The sequence below is a fragment of the Delphinus delphis genome, chromosome X (genome assembly GCF_949987515.2).
Source record: "Delphinus delphis chromosome X, mDelDel1.2, whole genome shotgun sequence".
NCBI classification, from domain to species: Eukaryota; Metazoa; Chordata; class Mammalia; order Artiodactyla; family Delphinidae; genus Delphinus; species Delphinus delphis.
This window is the reverse complement of record NC_082704.1, coordinates 120,937,550-120,944,785: the sequence shown is the minus strand read 5'-3', so window position 1 is coordinate 120,944,785 and position 7,236 is coordinate 120,937,550. Positions and strand designations below refer to the sequence as shown.

At 42.6% G+C, this 7,236-nt stretch overlaps 1 non-coding gene across 1 annotated transcript; it reads left to right on the top strand.

The window, feature by feature from the left end:
* The first annotated feature begins 6,613 nt into the window (after positions 1-6,613).
* Positions 6,614-6,683, top strand: LOC132419070 (small nucleolar RNA SNORD82). The gene has a single exon (XR_009518086.1). It is a non-coding gene; the product is annotated as a small nucleolar RNA SNORD82 (small nucleolar RNA).
* Positions 6,684-7,236: the final 553 nt, after the last annotated feature.

Below are 7,236 nucleotides of genomic sequence, written 5' to 3'. Positions count from 1 at the left end.
GTAGCACAGTAATGGAAAGTAAACATACTCGTCCAAATCAAAGTGAAGGAAGGCTTTCATGGCAGCAGAAACTGAGGTTCCCTCAGGAACTGCCCAGGGTCACTTCCAAACCTAACTTCGGTTTTGCTGAAATAAGATATACAAGCTGAATATGAGACACGAAATGTGGATAAGTGGTAAGGAGTTTTGAGAAGCTGTGTTTAAGGGGAGGCAGTCTTGACGCAGGTCACTCCAGCCATCGAGGTCAGTCTGAAGATATCACTATCAAGACGTCAAAAGAAGAAATCAAGACGTCAAAAGAAGAAATTTCTGTGTAACGTAACCCTCTTCATCTCCCCAGAAGCCGGCATGTTGTTGGAGTTGTTTGGGAGACTCTGTGAAGGGACTAGTTTATTTTAGGGAAAGTGTTTGTGGGAGTGCTCACACTTTTTGAGTTGCACTTGGGAAAAAAAAAAAAAAAATATATATATATATATATATATATATATTTTTTTTTTTTTTTTTTTTTTTTGCGGTACGCGGGCCTCTCACTGTTGTGGCCTCTCCCGTTGCGGAGCACAGGCTCCGGACGCGCAGGCTCAGCAGCCACGGCTCACGGGCTCAGACGCTCCGCGGCATGTGGGATCTTCCCGGACCGGGGCACGAACCCGCGTCCCCTGCATCGGCAGGCGGACTCTCAACCACCGCGCCACCAGGGAAGCCCGGGAAAAGATTTTTTAAAATATGCTTACTTCTTGTAGGGTGGACCTTTACCTGGTGCCAGGAAGGGGGTTTGGGGAACGTTACCCATCACACTCCAGACAGGAGACAAATACCACAGCAGTAATTGGCAGAGGGAAAAGTAAACAATTATTTTGACAACTAATGAAGGCAACTATGAAGAAAAGGCAGAAGAGAATCTATCTAAAGAATACGATAGGGCCCGAGGAAGAGTGTTGAAGGCGGGAGGGAATAAATTTGGGAAGGAGCTCCTCCCCGTGGATGGGATTCAGACTCATTGGAGAGGGTGTGGTTGCAGCCCACTGTGGATAAGTTTTGCTTTGCCCGGGAAGAGAACTGGTCCAAATTAGCGGGTTGAAGCTAGTGAGGAACAGAAGTTGCTGCAGGGTGACCACCGCTCGGTGGCCCATGCAGACCCCTGGAAACCTGGTCATAGGAGCAACAAGGGAGGGGAGTCATTAGAACCTGGAGAGGAAGAAGCCCCTTCCCCCTGCAGGGTCCCTCCTGCACTGTCTACTGACAAGCCTGACATTGTGCATGTGCGTCAGGAAGAGTGTTTGAAGGGCCCAGCTCCAGGCTTCACTAGGCAGGGCAGAGAAGGGTGATCGGACGTGGAGAGCGACTCTACTCGATGACCGACATGCGAGCAGCCTTCTGCACAGCCCCTGTCACTACCGGGAAGACCTCAAGCGACAGGTCCCTGCACACAATTCGTCCTCCTGGGTGAGGAGAGTTGGGGGTTGTGACGAAAAAGCAAATATTGCATTTACATGTGCAACGTCAACTGTAGCTTCTCTACAATTAACCACGTTTGATTTAGAGTCAAAAGGGAATGATTGGTGATACCGCATCCCAAATTATTATTTTAGAAGATTGCCAAGGGGTGATCTGTTTCTAGGTTTCCTGATGATCTCAGGAATGAGTATTGAGAAACTGGTGATCGTGTGAATTCTTCAACATAAGTTACGGGATACAGACCGCTCTGCAGGTTATGAAGTAAAGGCTGTTCCTTATGCTGCAGTTATTTCCCCACCAGTCTCGCTTGCTGATTTCCGTTAGTACTTTTTGTCACAGTAAACCATTGGGTTGAAACGACTGGCACACTTTCATCCCAGAATCAGGGATTATGGATTTTAAAATGGTCTCCATGTATTTTTATACATAAACTCCATAAAATTGTTTGCCAGAACTATAAATGTTTTTAAGATCCAAATTTATAAACCTGAGAAGAACGAAAAACTTGAAATAAAATAAACATAAATCAGATATTGGCCCGTTGAAATAATTTTTTAAAGAAAATATTTATTCCTAGAAAGGATGAGTGATACATAATTCACTGTTGATTATGTACTGCTTTTATATTTATAGCTGCCACAATAGATAGAAACATATATATAATGTGTGTATATATATAATATATATATATATACCTATAACTCATAGAAGTATATTTTCATACAGTTTTTATAACTAAATTTTACATTTTTACACATAAAATCTAATTTGGAAACAGTATGTTCTGGCCAAAACAGCCTTGCTCATTTTAGTTTTCAACATTTCCATAACTTGTATGGATTTTATTTCAAACCATGTAAGGCATGCAGCTGGCAGCCGAATTAATACTAATGCAAAGCAACCAACTGTCTTTCAGAACAGGCTGTAAACTTTTGGACTTCAGACTTAGAAGAGAAAAAACAAATGAAAGGAGGGGAGAGGAGAGAAAACCTTTTGGCCTCTGGACGTACAGGAAGGTATCGTGAAAAACACTTCAGAGATTGCCCGTTTATTAGCGTGAATAACTTCTTCCTGCTTCTCAAGGATCGAACAGCTCCACTTTGCAAATGTAGCAGGTTCACAGTCTTGTGGGCGGAGGCAGAGGAGTGCCTCTTCCTTCCTCAACAGTTTTAGAAAGCGTTTGTTAATTGCTGCTCTTATGACCCCTACCCCATTCTCACATTTGACATTTTCTAATTTAAAGATGATGGTAGATTTTTCTCTTTAACTGCCTGTTCTAGAAGAAATTCTTCTCTTTGCTTTCAGCAGCAGGTCAGTACACCCCTACATCCCACTTTTATCGTAATCGTAGAGAAAGGAAGGAGGATTCTTGATCGTTTTCAGGTCCTGTGTCTCTCTTATGTCCCACACTTAGGAGTGTCTTCTCAGATGAGGATTCTCTTAAACTGGCTCTGGAGCCAGATTGAAAGGACAGCTAATGAAAGCATCCTACGAATTTCCAGAACAAATGAAGCAAGCGAATGAACACCCAGCCAGCTTTCCAGCCCATACAACCCTGTCAGCTGGACGTTTGTTTCTTTTTTCTTTTTTCCTTAAAGAGCTTCAGTTCCCTCCATGCACAAGGATCCCTTGCCGTCTGCCAGCGAGTCTGTCCCCACGGTGTTGATATTTGATGTTGAAAGCAGTGGAAAAGCAAACTTCTACCAGGGTGACCTCGCCTAGATGACCTCCCAGTGCCTTAGAACAGGAATGACCGTCCTTGGTTATGAATGACACTCAGGATGAAAAGTGACTGTCCCCCCAGGTCTCACAAGTGTGAGAGCAGATGTTCCTTTCCTCCTAGTCCTAAGTGCAGTGGTGAGCAGCTCTGAACATCTGCCTGAGCCATGGCTACCTCCTCACCGACTAGTATCAGTAGCATTACTCTTAGTGTCTAGGCTGGTTTGGCACTGAGTTTGCATGTTCTGTGAATCCCCTGCTATCAGGACAGGTAATCCATTTGGTCTGAGAAACACTGACCTCTGGAAAGCCGAGAGTTTCCTTTTGTGAATTTGCGGGTATGTCAAAGAAACAAATGAATATTAGTGAAGGCATTATTATAGATTCAGGCCAGTTGGATTCAGGTCTGAAGTGATTTGAAGTCAGAGTAGACAAATATGAACTATTACCATCCTCAGCAAACATTTAAAAATAAGTCTGCCCTTCTGTGCTCTTGGCGTCCTTTGGGAATGTTATCGAGGTTTAATTCAAGCATGAGTACCTAATGAGATAGAACCTGTAGTTCTTTTTTCTCCAAACTCCAGAATATTTGCAATGAGTTAAGCTTCTCAAAAGGAAACCAAGAGTTTCATGGTTCCCCACAGGTAATTCAGTTTGGAGCAAGTGTGAAAAGGTGAGTTGAAATGAAGCACAAAATAGGAAACAGTGGATTCCCGAAAACCAAGCCGCAGGTGAGGCGGGCCGGGGCCCCCTGCGTCCCCAGGCTTGCTGGAGCTATCTGGTTAATTTATTTCTGGGGTCTAGTTTTGTAGCAGCAGCCCACCATACTCAGCATGAATTCTGCCTCTGAAATATAATTACCAAGATGTGAAAAATGATGGAATTCACTGAAATGATAAAATAGCATCTGTTAAGGTAACTTTTGGCAAGGTTCCCAGCTTTTCATTACTTAAGAGGAATAATGACGTGTTAGTCGCTGTGAAAAAAAGAAAACTCTGAGAAAACGTTAATCATGACTCAAGTGTAACGCCATCATGTACCTCTCAGAACATCCCACGAATAATTTCTTTGGCCTTTACGGCTATTTCGTGCCCCTCTGAAGTGCGATTTTGCAGTGAAAAAACTTTTTACCTGCAGAGTTTACTGTTAGCCAGTAAGTTCCCTTTATGGTTGATTCCTTATCATTTCAGTGAGGGAGTAAATAAAAAGGAAAAAACTTGTCAAAATGATGTTTTAAAGTAACATGTACCCGAGGGACAGAGTGGCATGAAAGTTTGGGGCTGAGGATAGGTAGTTTCAGTTTTTAGAATACTGTCCATATGTGGGAGTCTACCAACACCGACTCAAAGCATTTTAGGTTTCCATCATCCCCAGTAAATGCCACAGCTCTGTCCTCTTTTCCTTCTGTAGTGTTCAGGACTGCCAGGTGAAACGCAGGACACCCAGGTAAATCTGAACTTCAGACGAACCGTTTTTTCATTTGAGCATGAGTTACAATACTCTAAACAATTAACTGCTGTTTATCTGAATCTTAAATTTAATGTGATATCTTGTATTTTTATTTGCTAAATCTGACAACCCTTGAAGTGGTACCTGTTTTCACACATATGAAGTTATTTGGTCAATAAAAGCCAAGTTGATTCAATGTCACAGCATAGCAGCTGCTCAGTATGAGGGAACATCTAGTAAAAGTAATGTGTTTTGGAGAGGAAGTCACATAAGTATGGGAAGTAGAGCATATTGTAATTCATTCCTGAAGGTTCAAGGTTCACATGACTACATGAACATCTCTAAGAATTTCTAAACTGGGGAAACAGAAAATGTTTCTATAGCCCAGAACTGATGAATCTGATTTTCCCAGAGAAACTGATTTGTTGCCTTCATTTGGAGGGAGGGAAGGAAGGTACTTCGTGTGTGTGTGTGTGTGTGTGTGTGTGTGTGTGTGTGTGTGTGTGTGTGTGTGTGTGTGTGTGTACACGTGCACATGCGTGCTCGTGATTGCATAATAGGCCCCTGGGAAATATTAGGAAATAGGAATGAATATGAATCCTGAGATGATAATTTCGGTGTATTCCAACACAACATGAAAAATACGTATCACCTTTAATTTCCTTTTCCCCACGTCTCCTGAAATCTTGGCAATTAGGTGAAAAGGGAGGAGATTTTCTCATGTGCATCCTGAGTCATTCTTAGGACTCGTATAAAATAAGATTACCTTATTTTCAAATGTATTTCTGGTAAATTGAATGTGAACGGCAGCTAATGTACATTATCTACAGTGAGAAATGTTACAAATGAGAACACGTGGAGTATTAAGTAACAAGAAAGGGTCAACTTTTGAGAGACTCAGCTCAGCTGTGGATTTTCCCAACACCTTACACTTGTTCCCTGTGTGATTATCCATACCTGTGTATGGTATGTAATTCCAAGGTGTTGAAAATAACTCTTGAAAAATCTTTCTCTCCTTATTTCCTGAAGTCTGAAATTCAGCAATTCTGAGAGCATCGTGTGGTTTTTCATGTTCGGTACTGTAGTAGTTACGGGTTTGCACTGAGACCTAGATCCAAAGTTAGGTTTTGCCACTAATTTTCTATGTGACCTTGAGCCACATAGGAAGTTTCTCTCCCCAGTTAGCTCATCTGTGTGTGAAATGGTGCTTCCCTCCGAGGCTTCTGAGGATTGCATGAGGTAGCGCATGTCCTTCAGCCTGAGTGGAGGGACCCTATCTTTAGTGTTGTGTTGTTCGTTGCTGTTTTATTCTGCTTTGTGTTGTTGCCGCTGCAGCTTGAGCTGTCAAACACCTGTGCTGGGTGGGAAACATGGTGGGAAATGGAAACATTTGTTTCTAAGTGTGGTCCCAGGATTCAACTGAGAGGGTGTTACCCGCGGCTGTCCTTTGCTCTGCACATCAGGGTGCTTTTGTTCCAGAGAAGCTGCGTGTCCTGCCCTCTCCAGACACAGGTTTTGGTTGACATGGAGGCTGTAGAGAGGGAGGGTGTGGTTCTCTGGTACTTCAGGGTGCCTGCTACTCTTATATTCCTTTTAATACCCTCGGAGTAAAAAATTACTGGGTGACACATTTCCCCGCTGAAAACTATAGATACCTCGCTGTTGTCTTCTGACTTTGAAGTCTGAGCCTAACCTGACTTTCTCCTCCTCCAGTGAAGGTGTCTCTCTTTTCTGTCTAAACACCTGAATGGCTTTTTATCCTTAAAGCAAAAGCTTTGGAATGTATCCCAGTGCCGTTAAGTCTTACCTAATCTCTCCCCAAACTTTTCTTTGGATTTGCGTGTTTCCTTTTATATTATTTCAGGAGAAAATTATTTTTTTCATAATCATCCATTTCACAGTTTAATGTATTAAACAATGTAAATGCCTTGATTTCACATATTTTTTAAATCATTTTCACCATATTTGCTTCAGATTTTAAAAAAAGATACACGCGTGTGATGAACAACCAAGAGACTTAATACTGAAACCTGATGTTATATTGCAATGTTCTGATGTGCTATGAAAAAAAAAGTTACACTGACATTCTCCCATTCTTCTCCTCCCTCCTCAAGGAAATCAGCTTGTAAAAGTGACACTTGTTCTTCTTGTAAAGGTTTTAAAATATTTCAACTATAATATGTACGTATCCACAAATTCATGTGTTTCAAAATCCTACTTTATTTGGGGGCAGTCCTTAATCTTTTCATTCGATCATCGTAATCCTTCTTTTTTTTTTTTTTTTTTTCCGATATGCGGGCCTCTCACTGTTGTGGCCTCTCCCGTTGCGGAGCACAGGCTCCGGACGCGCAGGCTCAGCGGCCATGGCTCACGGGCCCAGGCGCTCCGCGGCATGTGGGATCCTCCCGGACTGGGGCACGAACCCGCGTCCCCTGCATCGGCAGGCGGACTCTCAACCACTGCGCCACCAGGGAAGCCCCATCTTAATCCTTCTTGGTGGTCGTCATCTCTCTTTCAGATTTTACTTCAATCACATTGTCCTTTTCAGCTCATTCATTGTGGTTCTCTGATGGCTTTCCTTTAAAACTTTCCTTTAAATCCAGTTTATGGTCC